This window comes from Podarcis erhardii (genome assembly GCF_964252035.2).
Source record: "Podarcis erhardii genome assembly, chromosome: 5".
In the NCBI taxonomy this organism is placed as follows: domain Eukaryota; kingdom Metazoa; phylum Chordata; class Lepidosauria; order Squamata; family Lacertidae; genus Podarcis; species Podarcis erhardii.
This window is the reverse complement of record NC_138509.1, coordinates 51,040,304-51,057,721: the sequence shown is the minus strand read 5'-3', so window position 1 is coordinate 51,057,721 and position 17,418 is coordinate 51,040,304. Positions and strand designations below refer to the sequence as shown.

At 43.0% G+C, this 17,418-nt stretch overlaps 1 long non-coding RNA gene across 1 annotated transcript in view; it reads left to right on the top strand.

Moving 5' to 3' along the window:
* The window catches only part of LOC309342538, a 65,273-nt gene that overhangs the window by 15,740 nt on the left and 32,115 nt on the right, over positions 1 to 17,418 (top strand). The window contains exon 2 of the long non-coding RNA XR_014156890.1: positions 8,019 to 8,164. This is a non-coding gene — a long non-coding RNA (uncharacterized lncRNA). The remainder of the gene's footprint in view (positions 1 to 8,018; positions 8,165 to 17,418) is intronic.

The following is a 17,418-nucleotide window of genomic DNA, read 5'->3' as shown; positions in this document are numbered from 1 at the left end:
TTCAAAGGTCACTTACTTACAAACTCTTCAAAGGTCAGATTCATGTGCTTTTCTGTACATCAATCAGAATGCACAGGTAGTAAAAAAAATAGTTTAGCTACATTTCCTTTTTACCTCTTATCCCCTCAGGAGTGGAGGTGGTGTCGGGCCTGCCAAGAAGTTCAGAGACGTGCCTGTGGGGTAGCCAGATGATTTAATTTTTGGGAGGAAAGAGATGCCAAAAGTGAACCAGGTGTGCATTAGGACCCAACAAATGGCCAGGAGGGGAGAGGCATCACAGAGGATAGAAAACTTCGTCTCTTCTGGGTCTTTGCTAGGATAATGATTCCCAGTTACAGGAAGCTGGTGATGGGCAACCTAGGGCTCATCCACACTTGTGCTGGATCTGCATTTTTATCATATTGTGTACCAATTAATTCTCCCAAGCCCAGAGCTTGTCTCATTCTTCCGTCTCTGAACCTTACGAAAATCCATTTTTACCCACTGAATTAAAGCTCATTTAGCAAAATCTCTCTTCAGATTTTTCCGCACATCTAATAAGATCTGACTCAATGAGGAAGACAGGATTTTTGCAAGGCACAGCTCCAGAACAACGAAATCAACAATATGATCAAAATCTGGGGGTGGATGAGCCCTTAGAGGAGGTCAGGCAGTAGGGGTTGTAAAAATGATACCCCTTTAGTAGCTTTTGGGAATAATTCCCTCTCCCTGTCCCCAATATATAGAATGAATGGATCATTCAACAGAATTCCTTCAGAATGGTTTACCTATCTATAAAATGAAGTAGTGATGGGAAGAATATCCTTACTTAGGGATAAAAAATGCTAGTTGATATATTTCTAAAAGTAGAAGCTGCTGAGGAGATTCTTTCTTTCAAAAGTACTGTTCCACAGAAACATTCTCCCAGAGTGTTCGGAAAGGCTGGTTGGTAAATTGCTGCATACTGTAACCTGATTTGTTTCATTTGTAACCGTGTATTGGGAAAATCATCTGAAGTCAATGTCTCACTGACGGGGGATCAAGTGGCAATGAACATTGCAGGGGTGGCAGTCAAAGTGTAAGCTCCAATGGGTCTTGCCAAGGCGCATGGGCCTCAGCAAGATGGTGCTGACATTGGTGTGCACAAGGATTTCTGAGAAAGGGCCAGGATATTTTCTTCAATTGGTGGCAGGAATACGTGCCAGGGCCTTTTCTTTGGTGTCCCAGTTCTGGGCAAAGTCAGACAAGCCCCATTGTCAACCACTTTTAAATGAGCTTTGAAGACTTACTTTTTAAAAGGATTAAAATGTGAGGTCAGATGTTGGATTAGAATGGTTGGGCCGTGTTTGATGCTGGTTTACTCCTACGATAGTCTAGGTTTGTTTCAATGTCTGGTAGTAGAAGGATACCCCTAGTGTATTTTAGTGATTGTAAACCATTTTTTGAGGCAATTTTTCTGAAAAGCAGTTTTTAAGCCTTTTAAACAAATAAGAAAAAAAAAGCAAATAGATGAGTGTCCCATCCTTAAAGATGATGAGTGCTAAAAATGGCATGTGGGGAAGGGAAGTTTGTCATAAAGGGGGTACATTTAATAAAGCTCTTCTACACAACTATTAAAGGCATGAGAATCCTATCCTGATTTACATTGGATATCACTACTGCTAAACCAAAATCTGGTGTGATGATAGTAGAACTGAAAATACTGGTTTCTTTTGTGCACACACTCCATGAGAGATGAAAATTCTGATCCAGTAATTTTCCTATTCCTCCCCCATCCTCTTGGCTATTAACCCAAGTAAGTTCTCTGGCTCCCTGTCAGCCTATGGAGCCCATGTGCTGATGGTTAAATTCTGACCATTCTGGTACCTGAATCTTCTTCTTTCCATTACAGAATAAACCTGTGGAACTGCAGCTATCTTTAGCCTAGAGGTGCACTGACTAATAACACGAGCATCCTCCAGGGCAATCCTGAGCCATCTGGGTGTGTTTTATTAAACTTGCTCTTCCGCATCATGCACCAGCCTGTAATACTTCCTGCTATCTGTTTGTGGCACATTGCTAAGGGGATATTCATCTGTTAGTCTGTTGTGGAGGTTTTAAAGTAGACGAATCACTCACTCACTCTCAGATATCGGTGAGAAGAGAGAATCATCAAGGTGAATGTGGGACCCAGGTGCTGCCAACAAGGCAAGGTATGTGGCACCTCAAGTAGGCATGACTCAGACATAAGAAAGCATTAAATCTGAAAAACAATGAAACCATCATAGTCTTTGGTATTTGGCCTAAGTTTACCTCCAGAGTGGCATTGTAAACAAAGTGCAAATGCTAGCATTCCTGTTTACCCGAACTTCTGGTTAATTTGTATTAAGGCTCCAGTATGATCTCTAGGGTTCTATATTCTCTAGAGCAGGCATAGGCAAACTCAGCCCTCCAGATATTTTGGGACTAAATTTCCATCATCCCTGACCACTGGTCCTGTTAGCTAGGGATCATGGGAGTTGTAGCCCCAAAACATCTGGCGGGCCGAGTTTGCCTATGCCTGCTCTAGAGATTCTAATCAAGGTCTTGTAACTAAAAACAATCTGCCATGAAATCCATGGTTTCCACTACAATCATTTTAGTTATTTCCCCCACTCCCTTTGGAAATTGTGTTTGAGTAAAGCCTGCAATTTTCTTGTGCCCCTTGCAATGCCACAATTTTGTGGACTGGTAAGGTATAAGTTGTGAACTACTGATTCTGAGGCATAGCTGAAGATGAGCTGTCATTTTCTATACATCCGAATACATTTCTCCATAAGGACAAAGTGTGCTCTATACTCAATGCATGTATGTGTTAAAATGAGAGTGAGTAAATGTTTTGTAAACGATGATGATGGAAGACTCTCAGTCTCCCAGGGTAGTTACTTCCTCCTCCCCCCCCCCCGTGGTGCTCCCATGTAGAAATGGCTTTAATAGTTTTTAATGGGGTTTCTTTGGTATTTTGTATTCTCTGACACTGCTTTGATGGTCCCAGGCTGTGAAGCAGTTTATACGTTTGTCAAATAAAAATAACTAAGGAGCAGAACTTTAGCAGGCAAAGCTTTTCCCCGCTATTCAGATAGAAACGCAAGAGTCCTCACTACAAGCTAGTAAAAGAGAGTGGAAGAGTTGCTCCCATGAGTTCAAAGAGGCTGCAAGTACACCTACACTACACCTTTAAACTTGGGGAGGGGGGGATTGATACAGTGCCAAAGGTGAGCAAGGCTCCTGTGTCCCTTTGACAGAGGACATTTCAGCAGGTGCACCTTTTCTGACCCCTGTATGACTAGCTGCACTTGCAGACATTCATTTTCTACAAAGCTCCCGCCAGTGATTTTGTCCTCCTTTATATCCCACTGCCCTCATTTAAGTCTGGTTTAATTGCCCTGGTTCCCAACAGTGTCTGCAGGAGAACTTCAAGGTGTCTCATCTGGGGATTTCTAAATGCCACCAAGGAAATTGATTCCCAGTGCTCTTCTTTGGAGAAGCCCATGGCCAGTAAATAGGGTTGGGGTTCTGCTGCCAGAATAGTCTCCATTTTATCTAACCACAATGGCTATGTTATCTGCTGGAGGCAGGATGCTATACCAGTTGCTGTAAAACGCAAGTGGGGAGAGTTCTGTTGTGATCAGGTCATGCTTATGGCATCCCATAGGGAACTGGTTGACCACAAGATGTGGGGGAAAGTAACAGGGGGAGGAGGGGAGTATCCAGGAGAAAAAGTAGTTAAGCAGCTTCTTTCCTGCCCTGTCCTTCTGCTTAAACTTACAGCTGGTATGTGTTTGTGTGTAGAGAGAGGTGGTGTATTGGTTAGAGTGTTAGACTAGACCTGGGAGACCAGTGTTGAATCCCCACTTGGCTATGAAACTCACTGGGTGATCTTGGGCCAGTCAATGCCTCTCAGCCTTGCCTACCTCACAAGGTTGTTGGGATTAGACGAGGAGGGGGAGTACCATGTACATAGCCTTGAGCTTCTTGGGTGTTGGTGGGAGGTGGGATATAAATGCAAGAAATAAGTTACAGAAAGGGTGCATAAGGCGGTTGTTAGTTAGAGGGCATGGTTGACAGGGAGGAAGCTGAGGAGCAGGCAGATTCTTGTCTCCACCTGCACATTTGAGGTGGGGAGGGAGGGAGCTCTGCACCAACAGGGTGTTCTCGGTGTCACTTCACAGGTGGCAGAAGGGTGTTGGAGGCTGGGCTGAGGGGCAAGCTCCACCCAATCCAACACACACAGCCTGGGGCAAAGGGAGGGTTGGATTCCTCTGCCAGTTTGGCCATCAGAGAGGGGAAAAAACTGATGGGCTTCCAGTGTAGGGAGGGCACCATGTCAGTGCTGGATTTACATATAAGTTAAACAAGCTATAGCTTAGGACCCCACTCTCTTTAAAAAATTAAAGGAAAAAAAACCTGGATGTACATTTCTAAAATAGATAAACAAATAAAATAAAACCTACATACAGCAACAATGTTTTGTGTTGTGTAGGCTCCTATTTGTTATGTGCAAATGGCTTTAGATACCTATTAATTAAATTACCATATAGCATATGTTCAACACAAAAAACACCGACAATTTGTTATTGACAAAGGACAGGTGGACATATAAAGGGCCCCATTACCTTCGGTAGCTTAGGGCCTCATCAAACCTAAATCCAGCCCTGCATGTATTGTATATAAATACAAAGTGGGGGGGGGGGGAGCTCCTATGCTTACCCATAGTTGTGATGAAATCTCAGCCGTTATATGCATACATACACAGAGCTGTGCCTGATCAATTTCCTGTTTCTAAACAACTTATCCTGTCCATGTTTACCTGCTGATCACCTTACTTCACATGACGTCTGGGCAAGGAAGAAGAGCTATAAAAGGAAGTCAACTTGTGTCCCATCGCATTTTCAGGGAAGGCCCGCCCTTAGGCAAGTCTGAATGCTGTGGTTTCTGCCTACTCTTCAGACATGTCTAGTGGGTGTGTCACATTCCAAATAAATTTGTTTTCAGTCACAAATATTTGGCATAGAAGGTAATTCAGGGGAGTTTTCATGTTTGTAGGAATTAAGCAAGAAGTACAGGGTCCTCCATTTAGTTTTAATATATCACCTATGTACAACACTGAACTGAAGTCTAATCCTCAAGCTGCTGAAAGGTACCGCTTATGATGCTTTTTTGCACTGTGTTCAGATATCTGAATACAAAATACACACATCTCAGCAATCCTACAGTTCTGTAGGGACTAGAGGGCAGCTCTGATGATATTTTATATTTATCTGGGTAGATACAGTCGTGTGAAATGCAACTAGTGTAGGATCCTGCTTCCAGATATTTTTTTGAGGAAGTAGATGGCAGATATGTGTCTTCTGCATTTAAGTCATCTTCAGTTGGTGTTCAAGTACAACAGCTGTTGTACTTTACTAGGCATTTACCACTTAGCCCTACATCAATACATGACGCAAGGCCAACAGAGGTCATTCTTACACAATCCAAACTCCTAACAGTGTAACCAGCAAGACGGAAGAATGAAAAGAATTCATGCAGGTGAAACCAAAATGACATGTGCTTGCAGCATATTATTAAGGAATTAAGTATTTGAGACATCATAGAAAACATCTACCCATTTCATAAATGAGGAACAATGAGGCCAATAGTATTTTGAAAGGCAGTGAATCCATGGCAGAGAACTAAAAGCCCATGAAATGAGCCAAGATACAGGCAGTAAAATCATATGAATCCATGAAAGAACTCAAAATTGATGCAAAGTAGGTAACCGAATGAAATTGTGCAAGTTAGTCACTATAAAACAAATCAGTAAATGAATTAAGGATCTAGGAAACAATGCCCATGGCAAATTCCCTATCTTATAAACACCCCTCTTCTCTCATCTATCCAAACACACACACAGTCTCCACCAAACAGGCATGCTCTCCCTGAATTATCTTCAGTTGCTGCTTCAGGCAGATTCCAGTTCCTCACTGGGCTGAGCAGGAGACTCAGAGGGTAAAAATGTGTCACGTGAAAGAACAACAACAACAACAACAACAACAACAACAACAACAACAATTTATTTGTATCCTGCCCATCTGGCTGGGTCTCCCCAGCCACTCTGGGCGGCTTCCAACAAAGATTAAAAATACATTAAAATATCACACATTAAAAGCTTCCCTTCAAGGGATCATCTGAAAAGGATGGCTTCAAAGGTCAAAAGAGGTGATAACTACTGCTATTCAGAAGCAGTAACACCTGAGCACTATCCCTAACAGTGGAATTTGTCTACAATGACCTTAAAGAACCTTAAAGAACAATAAACTTTTAAGGAAAATTTTAAGGAAAGAACAACACAACATTTCTGTGCATGCATGACAGTTACTTGTAATTCGGTTCTGCTGACATCAGCTTGAGGTTTTTGCTCTTATTGTGCAAACAGAAATGAGTTGATAGATGGTGAAATCATTGCGTTCAGGGAGCTTGCTGGAGATGAGTGAGCTCGATCAGCAGCTGCCTGAGTTTTATGGGTGGGGGGGTGTTAGATGTTGAAATTATCTCCTATCTGTACTTCATGTACTTGGGTAGCTTTCACATTATGGACAATGTCCATTACACAGTGCACATTGAGGTGAAGCAGTCCATACTGCTTTCTCTAATGCTCCACTATGGATGAACAAATCTGCCAACTTCTCATATTCCCAATCTTAAACTTATTTTTTTTTTAAAGAAAGTACTCAACATTAATCAGCACTTTAGTGCACACTTCTCCAAATACATACATTCATGTATGCAGTTTTCTCTAAGCTAATGCATTTTTGTATGTTATTTTCAGTAATAAAGCCATTGTTATGAACATTTCCCTTTAATTTGCCCAATTTAATTTTTTCATTCATTTCATGGGGTTTGTATACCACTTACTCATCAAAGCTCCTAAGCAGTTTACATACTGATTTACATTAAAATGTACACATCTTTTGGCTCAAGAACCAAAACATTCAGAAGTGTGCAGATTTTGAAGGGGGGCTGCATTTTGTAGGTTCTTAAAATGCAAACCGAAACAAATCCTCCCTCTGCCCAATTTCCTATCTTCTATCTATCATTGACTTCTGTTTAGCACTACTTATTCAAGCGGCGCAAACCTTGTATTGGTTTGGGCAGACACCTTGTCCTGTCATTCTTCCGGAGGACCATCTGGGGAGGGGGTGTGGCCTGAGGGGAGTCATGAGGGCCCCATAGAGAGGCCTGGAGGGCTGCATTTGGCCTCCAGGTCTGATAGCCCCATTTCTGGATTAAAAAATATATATAATAATGCAGCAGATGCACTCAAAAATCCCCTTTTCCCTTTTTCTTCACCCGTAATTCAACAATTAAATAAAAAGTGGTTTTATGGGTGCTAAAGGGAGCCAAATATTCTCAACAGCCTCATTGTCTTACTGAAGATAGGAAGGCTATTGTTTCTGAGTTCTGTTCTACAGTTCCCTAACCTCCGATTGCTTGGATTTGCCCAGGATACTTCCCTTTTCTCTAGCACCTGTTGTGTAGATGGTTATGTAATTTACTTGCAGGTATTGGCAAGCTGCCAAATTTGAGGATTCCGTCCATGCTCTAAACATTGTGGCTCTCTGATCTGTGTCCCGTACTTGGCAGTTCACAATCTGTTTGGGAAACTGCCATATATATTTAAGAAATCTATTAAAACAAGGCTGCCACTTACCCGGGAAGCCAACCTGTGGGGCAAAGCTAGTGGTGTTTGTCTAGGCAGAAGGAATTTCTACTGTTTATTCCTGTTCCCATCAGTATATTATGCCGTTCTTAAAATTCCTTTAACATGGAAACCTCTCTTCTTTGGAACTCCCTGCCGATTGACATCAGGCACACACACCACCCCTGTAGTTTTTAAGGCACTTGCTGAAAACTTTTCTGTTTCAACTGGCCTATCCAAGGGATATGATTTGGTTACACCTGTTCCTAAATTTATTTTAGATGTCTGATTGTTTTTGTTTCAAATGCTTTTGTTTCTCATTTTATTTTATTTTTTGCCACAGGAGTGTTTGCCTAAACTGATTTTGGAGGAAGAGTGGAATAAAAAAATATGAATGAATGACTAAGTAAATCACATGCCTTGGCCTGCTTTTTAAACATTTCAAGAGCAGATTGGGAACCTCTGATACTTTTCTGTGAACATGATACAGTAAGCAGCTGGAACTTTCTAGAAGGGTTGGAGAGGCTGGGGTGGGACTTTTGAGGACCCAAAGAAATTGGGTGCAGCAGCTGCCAAGATTGTGGCCTGCGAGGTGTGGGTGGGAAGAACCCTTCTTCCCTGAACAGGAAGGTGGGAAGTCCAGCCCATCTCATAAAAATAAAAAATAAAAATCCCCATTGGTAGTGGAGCAAGGAATCTCTTTTGATTAGGAATCCCAACCCTGTGATGTTTGCCAAGTTGCTTTTTTAATAGGGAAGTGAATACCACTGTTTTTATATTGTTGTTCAGGTCATCCCTTGGGACAGCTCATTTGTATCTGATTCATGCAATAAAATGGGCTGTGGTCTCATCAGCTCTTCCAGTAAAATACATGGACGCGCGCACACACACACACACACACACACAGAGAGAGAGAGAGAGAGAGAGAGAGAGAGAGAGAGAGAGAGAGAGAGAGAGTTTTGATTGTATCTTGGCAGTACAATACCTGCCAACCATCCCAAGGTATGATAAACTGTTTGTTAGAAAGCTGTAACATGAAGTGTTTGATGAGCAAAAGCAGATGGGTTAATTGGCAGAATATGAGTGTTTAGAACAGAATAAAAGAATTGTAGGGTTGGAAAGGGACCCAAGGGTCATCTAGTCGAACCCACTACAGTGCAGGATTGGAATCTCATTTCCTGCAATTTGAATCCATTGGTTTGGGTCCTACCCTCTGAAGCCAGGAGAATAGCCGCCCTGGTCTTGGTGTGGAGAATATTATGCACAAATGCAAGGAAAACATTATCTGGCACCTTAACGATTAAGAAATAAGCTTTTGAGGACTGAAATTCATTTCATTAGATTATGTATGAAGTGCTATCCTGAGTTGCAGGTGGGGGCATCTTGCCTCTTTAAAGGAGTGCCCCTGTTCAGTCATTCCATCCAAATGGGGCATTCCACTTCATTGGCATAACCTTTTGTATTTCTTTTCATACTGTCCTTCTGCATTCCATGACTACTACAAAGCACACTTAATCCTATTTGGACTGTTTAGGGGTTTTAAAAATATTTTTTGTACTTCTGCAAACCTTGGGATTCTCCCCAAGTATCCTGAAACTTCTTGTTTCTCAGTGGCCCCACCTTGGCTACAATCCTGGCAACATGCACCATATGAGTTAGTTCTCAGGAGGAGCGATAGTTTAAATTATTGGGAAATTTTGTTTGTGAGGCGTTTTCCAGTATTTTAGCAATGTTTGTATTGATGTAAAACATGGATTTGAAGTCATTCTGCTTAGTTCACACAAAAGAGAATTATTTCTGAGCGTGTGGGATTTCTTTTTTGCCCTTTGCTGACTGTTGCTTTGTCTCCTTAACAATGGTAAAAGCATATCTTTGGTTGATAGGAAGGCAGATAAGAAGAATGCATGCCACATTTATAAAAGCATAGAGATTAGGTAAGGTGCTCTCCCTGTTAAAACTGATAATGAAATGACACGAAACGACACAGAATACATACAAATCTTACCAACGGTCTCAGCAGCCAATAAACCTCATAAGAGGTGCAGTTTGAAAGGAGGGACTGGAATCTCTAATGGAGAATTATTATGGCCATCATCAAACTACAGTCTGCAATAACTTTGAGAGAAAGCCTCAGCAGTTAAACCAAAATCATAGGGCTGCGCAGTGCTTTTTATCTAAAAAAAAATGTTTAGGGTTACTCTCATTTTCCTACTCATATTGAAATACTGCCCCTCAATGAGGCCAAACTTAGATTCACAAAATGTTTAGGGGTATGTGTACCCCTGATTCACCCCAGGGAAAAAAAGCACTGGTGCTGCGTACACACATAGTAGTTAAAGCACCCCCACCAGATTGTAGTTTACTTCACACAGTTACAATTTCCAGCACCCTTGACAAATTACAGTTCCCAGGATCATCTGTGGGCGGGTGAATGTGCTTTAAATGTATGGTGTGTATGCAACCAGATAGATCCTTATTAGGCCACTTCCTGAGAGAGCCAGAGGATTTGCTTTGGGTGCCACCATACCTGCCAGACAGGCTATGCTGGTGAATGCTATGCCAACAGGCAGCTGAGCCAACCGGGGTTTAATTGGATCATTGGAGTGGCAGAGTCTAAGAAAGTAACTGTTGTGGAAAACCCACCAACACCTCAACATGCCTCTTCAGGTACTTTTATTTCCACTTTCTCTCAAATTCTAAATCAACTAGAATATCTGACATCTCGATACAGCTAGATTTCAGAGGTGTAAAGACATACTCTGTCACCCAGGACCAGATCAGAATTCTCCCCATGACTACAAACTTCAGAAAAAAGTCCACGAACTAGACTAATAACAACATGCTGAATCCAGCAGTGACACAGCTAATTTCTCTTCCCCCGAAAACAAACTGTGGTGCAAAAGATAAGGCTGCCTTTCACGGTTCTATTATCAAACCACTTTTGCTGGCCCACAAACGGTTACAGCAAGTGAACAGGTTTTGGCACGTACACACAGTGTCTCATGTGAGGATCTGAAAAGGCAAGATGGAGGAAGGGGGCACACTGTGTCTGTGTGTGTGTGTGTGTGTGTGTGTGTGTGTGTGTGTGTGTGTGCTGTTGCTCGGTATGGCTTCTTCTGCTCGGGAACTAACTACCAATAATTGTTCTCCTTCTCTTAAACCTTTCTACTTTTATATTGGCCTATTGGGGGAATTAAGTCGCTTGATATAATCAAAGAGACCGGCACTTCAGTCACAAGATTCTGAATTTCTAGCACCATGTGGCTTTGGGTGAAGCAGTCTCATTGTTGAAGTGCAGAAGAAGTGTGGCATGCATGGGAAAGGAGCATACTTTGCTTTGAGATCAATTTGAAGGTCAGAACATGCTTGGAATTCCAGGCTGGGTGATGGCGGATGATACTAATACTATATATAAACTACTATTGCCATTGTTTTGATAAACTGCCTTTAGAAGGAACCAATATAGCAATAACTGTTTTACAGGCCACTTAGCACTCTCATGGGCAGAGATAATCAGATCTGGAGGAAGTAACAACAGTAACAGAAACGGATCAAATAAAGGCTTATGATATATTTTAATTAAACCACAGAAAAATCTAAATTTCTCTCTCGAATGATCAATCGGACCAATAAAGGCTTTCCTGTCAACTTGTGTCAAGAATCAGGTTCAGAACCTGTGAGCTGAGGGAGACTCACCTTATGTGCCACCACTCACTTCTGGCCAAAGTAAGCCTTTTAATCACAATACAGTCGGGCAGAGCTGATAAATTGATATTCCCTGCCAGCTTATAAAGGATTGCGGGTTAGGCTTGCTCACTACTCTGAGCAAGCAGAGGACACTGCTGATCCTGCTTTGCCTTGTCTACATAGGGTTGCCATACGTCAGGGAATTCCTGGACATGTCCTCTTTTGGGGGTCCTACATGCTCATTCGGGGGGAATTTTACATTTTAAAGCAAATGCCCTGGATTTTGAGTTTGTGTGTAGGTGTGCATGCATGCATGCGGTTCTGGTTCAGGCTTGGGCTCTGGCGACCTGGGCTCCTGTTCAGGGATTGTTCAGGGGTTTTAGGGCAGTTGCCCTAAAAAAGCTCAACAGATTTTTACCTCTTGAAATATGGTAACCCTACAACCCATAATTCGTGGGTATTTATTTCTGAAATGTTTATTCCATCACATTTCCAAAGAGTTCAGGGTAGTGTTAGGGTTTTCTGTCCACTCGATTTTATCGTTACAACCACCCTATAAGGTTAGGTTAGGCTAGGCTGAAAGAGAGAGAGAGAGAGAGAGAGTGCAACTGCTCCAAGATCTCCTGGTGAACTTTGCAGTTGAGTGAGGCCTTAAACCTGGATCTCCCTGGCCTTAATCCAGTACTGTAACCACTACTCACACTAGCTCTCCAGGAATATGCATGTGTGGCAAAGAGGGGGAACCCTGCCCTCCACGCCTTCATCTGACTCTCCTTGTTGCAGGAAGATGTTCCTCTTCCTCTGAGACATTAGTCCAAGCTGGAGATGGTGTATCCTGATTTTATGAATATTTCCTCTCGAAAGCTTTGGTTGTTTTTTGTAATCAGTTGTTGCCATCTGAAGCAGAAGGTGGTGATTGTCATGCCTTGTCAACACACAGCGAAACGGGGTAGGTATGAAGCCAATAGGAACTCTCCAGTGTGGCCTCTTAAAGAGATAGTAAAGGTAAAGGTAAAGGTACCCCTGCCCATCAGGGCCAGTCGTGACCGACTCTAGGGTTGTGCGCTCATCTCGCTCAAGAGGCCGGGAGCCGGCGCTGTCCGAAGACACTTCCGGGTCACGTGGCCAGCGTGACTAAGCTGCATCTGGCAAGCCAGCACCAGCGCCGCACACAGAAACACCGTTTACCTTCCCGCTAGAAAGCAGTCCCTATTTATCTACTTGCACCTAGGGGTGCTTTCGAACTGCTAGGTAGGCAGGAGCTGGGACCGAACGACGGGAGCTCACCTTTTGATCGGCAGGTCCTAGGCACTGAGGTTTAACCCACAGCGCCACTTGCATCCCTTAAAGAGATAGAAGAGAGACCAAATCTGCCTTCACTGATGAGACCTGCCATTATTTGACACATTTGTTTATAAGATGCAGCAGGGGTATGGAAGCTGTGGTTGTTCTGATGTTGTTGGGAATGATATGGAGGACCACACCTCTGGAGATACAGAGCTGCTTCTGGAGAACAAGCAGAACAAGAAACATCTCTGTTTCAGTGAATGTTTATATTGTACTTTTGCATAGAAATCACCCCAAATGGAAATCCATTTCGACATACAGAGAAATACATCTGCCAAGTTTAATTGTGCCCTTTCTTGGTTTTGCTCCTGTCTCACAAAAAAGCAGATAGAAACATAAGAGCCCTGTCTGATGAGACCAAAGTTCATGTAACTCAGCATCCTGTTCTCACAGGGACAGTATCCGACTTTCTGTTCCCTCTGTCCTTATTACTACAGGTCTTACACTTATTTGAAAGCCTAATATCAGGTAAGTAAGGTAAAGGTAAAGGGACCCCTGACCATTAGGTCCAGTCACGGAAGACTCTGGGGTTGCAGCACTCATCTCGCTTTATTGGCCAAGGGAGCCGGTGTACAGCTTCCGGGTCATGTGGCCAGCATGACTAGGCCGCTTCTGGCGAACCAGAGCAGCACATGAAAACACCATTTACCTTCCCGCCAGAGCGGTACCTATTTATCTACTTGCACTTTGACGTGCTTTCGAACTGCTAGGTGGGCAGGAGCAGGGACCGAGCAACGGGAGCTCACCCCGTCGCGGGGATTCGAACCACCGACCTTCTGATCAGCAAGCCCTAGGCTCTGTGGTTTAACCCAGTATCCCAAAGGAAATATGCAGAAGACAGAATGCATTGTGTCCACTTCCCCCAATATTCTGTCTTCTTTTTCTACTGGTAACATCACCCTTCAGCCTTTTCAACAACAGTTTGGGTTTTGTCTTTGAGCCAACTTATGTGCAATTGCATTTCTCATATCTGTTAAAGGAAAAAAGGAGTCGTGGAGGGATCCGGGACCCCGCCTATCTGTGTTTCCTTTTCTGTTCTCTTTAGTCCTTCCATTCACCAAACATTAAGCTTATCAATCCTCCACTTCTCACGTGCACCATGTGCTCTGTCTTATCTCTATGCTTCCTCTCTCACGGCTCCTTAAAATATTTTGCTGGCTGCCTCTGCAGGTTTCACTTTCAGGTGGCATCCTGACCATTCAATCTGGGGGGTTCATTCAGGCAAGTGCTGCTGCATTGCTCCAGTGCTTGAGAGCAGGACCAAAGCAAACAAGGCGCTGTTTGCTATGATCCTGCGAGCCACCTCTGCCTTTTGCTTCTTTTTCCTTTTCGTCTTGAAGCTCAGAGATATGCTTTGAGAGTGCAGAAGGCAATCCGAGGCCCCGACAGATCTTCGTTCACCCAGAATCCTCAGTGGGAGTTCTGCACATTGTTTTTTGTCACAGAGACTACTCACTGGCGCCTTCTCCTGACCAAAGAGGAGTTGCAAACACTGAGAATTTCCAGTTGTGAAAATAAAAAGCTTTAGGTAGGCTCGAGCCCTTTTGGTGTGAGCAGTGGAAAACTCGTACATGTAGGCTAATAAATTATTAAAAACTAATTGTTTCTCGTTTGCTTTACACTCTTGATGGACTGACTTCTGTTTCTTCCTATTCCTATGATCAGTAGCTTGTGCAATTTCCCCTTTCTCCAAATTGTCTTTTCTTTTGGGTCATGTTTTCAGATTGTGTGCTTTCGGTAAGCAACTTGTCATTTTTCTATTCTTATACAGCGCTTGGCATCTTATTTATGAATAGAATATGAACTCTGTTTAGAAATTGCTCCCCGGTTGTTTTTGATTTTATTTTTGTCCATTATTTGCATTTCAGTTATTCCCCATAACAAGCACTCTTCAAAACTATGGTCAATGCAATGCTCAGTCATAGCAGAGGCTTTTAGTCAAAGTAGCACTAAAATGAGACGCTATTTAGAGCCCACTCTTCCAATACCTAGCAGATTAAGCAAATAAAATATTTTTGAATAACTTAAGTACTCGAGAGAAAGGCAAGAGAAAGGTGATGTGCTGTTGGGATACACAGATTCGCCAGTTTCAGTTTCTCTTTTTTCCAGTCTTAAGTTTACTTTGCCCCATTTCTGCATCAGTTTTTTGGTTTTTTAGAGTTGGTATGAAGTTTTGTGCACATGCCTCCTAATATACACATTTTTACAAGCAACTGTGCTTAAATGTGATCATGGACATTATTTCACTATTACACATTTCTCTAAAACATACATTTCTGAATACAGTGGTACCTTAGGTTAAGAACTTAATTCATTCTGGAGGTCTTTTCTTAACCTGAAACTGTTCTTAACCTGAAGCACCACTTTCGCTAATGAGGCCTCCTGCTGCCACTGTGCCGCCGCTGCACAATTTCTGTTCTCATCCTGAAGCAAAGTTCTTAACCCAAGGTACTGTTTCTGGGTTAGCGGAGTCAGTAACCTGAAGTGTATGTAACCCGAGGTACCACTGTACATTTTCTTGGGTTGCAGAACTGCAACACAAAATTCAGAGATGTGAGGATTTCAAGGTGATATCTGCATTTCAGTTTTGGAACTACAAATTCAGTAGTTTTGGGATTAGCACGTGAACTGAATTAATTTCTCCTTTATCCCTCACTGTGGTACAGTGCTTAGAGGGGTGCCCTAGGTTTAGGGACCAATGTTTGAACACATACTTGTAGCCACCAAGGTTATGCAATGTGCTTGGCATCCATCTGTTTCTAGAAACACTGGATTGTCCCTCTGGGGGTGAAGTCAAACCGCTGTGTTAGCAGCACTGAACAGATTATAGGCTAATCTAAGATACTTGATAAGTCTGTTAGGAAGATGGAGGAGGGACCACATTCTTCGTATTGAGCTTTGGAAGAAGGAAAGGATTTTTAAAAATGCAAATAAAATGTTAATGCAATTTACAGAAGAATCTACAAGGATAAAAAAAAAAAACAGATTGTTTACTGCCAGCACCTCCCCGCCCCCTCCGAAAACAGCATCTCTGTTGTTGCCTGTATAGCAAATTAAGACTTAAGCTGAGCTCCAAGCTTTCTACAATTGGCAGTTGCCTTAGGTTAGTTCAACATTGACAAGGTTAATTTAATATTACCCGTTTTTCTGCATTAGGGCATTGCATACAACATTTTAAAAAGAAATATAAATGGAGTGTCCCATTCTCACCTGCCTCCGAGATCAAGCTGGTGCTGTAAAAAGTTGAAAGCCTGCAACTGTGAATGCTAGACAGGAGGCAGAAGGCAAAATAGTTGCGTGTTCAGACCCAGAGACCTCCCCTCTAAATAAATTCACACTTGACTCAAATTTTAGTTTGGGTTTTTGGCAGAATTTAGGCCACAACTTTATTGATTACAGTAGGTGAGTGGTTGCATAGGCTCTGGTTCGACTAGCTCCCTGCACCCTTGCAGGCAGCGCTGACCCGGGGCACCAGCAGGTCAGCCAAGGGTGAACACCTGGGTAGGTGAAAAGCCGGGAACAGACTATGTTCACCACCCAGATGCCCCCCTGGACTCAGGCACGGGCACAACCCCCTCTCGGGGGTTGAACAAACCAGTTGAGTCCCTGGATTCCTTTAACTGAATACCCTTAACATAGGGATGATGAGACCGCTCTCCCATCCCTATCACCTGAACCAGAGCCTATCCGCAACCTTACAAGTTGTGACGATTTGCTATGCAGCAGGTGAAGCCCAAATGGCAACAGCCAATCAGTCAAGTGGGGAAATTCCTGCCGTGCCCCTGTCCCAATGACAGACGACGGCATAGCAAGGTCAATCGCACAAAGCCCTAAAATTAAGAAGAGGAAGGCGGGTGTTCTGGATGGACGAGCCAAAAGGAGAAGCATGGGTATAAATAGGTCCCTCGATCTATTCAGACTGTGCCCCATTGGCCAGATTGAACCCAACATTGAGGGACCTACTAATCGGGTGTTGTGGCTAACGATCCAACCCACCCACAACACAGGAGGTCAGTCTCCAGATCTCACCCCCACATGTGCCCTCTTTTAGGGAGGACACAATTTATCATTTCTTTCACACAGCACATGCACCAAGGGACTTGAAGATACCATTATGACAAATCCCCAGAAATCTGATATTCCGGCCCCAGCAGGGCTGCCCAGTCTGCTTCAGCTAGCCAAGTTCAGCACTGTATTTGTTTGTGTGCTTTCTGTCTGTCTGTGTGTCTCTGGCAATATAAGCGTACGATTCATCCTGTTGAAACTCCTTGTGTCCGGCTTAAGAATTTGGTTTAGGCACACCTGGTGTACTACAGCCTTTCTTAGAGAAATAGGTTGTGATTTCTCAGACAATCCTGGACATGTTTTCACATACAGGCCAATTTGTGCTTGGGGGAAATGAGGCAATAAAAAGGTATGCTGGGAAGTGTAAATTATAGCTTTCAGCTAGGATCATAGGACCCCTTTTTTTAAGGCAAGTTTTTTAGGTTTCACACTATCAAGTGGAAAGTGGAACTGCGCTACTGTTCCCAATATTGTTCATTGTTCTGCCCCCCCTCCCTCCCCTTAAAGGTGTGTCTGCCATCTTCATTATATAACTTCCAGTAAATGCTGAATACGTTACCCTGGGCATTTGACACCTGAAACAGTGTTTGAAACTCCCATTGTTCTAGGTGCATTTTGCGACAGAGAATCTCATTAGCGCAGTG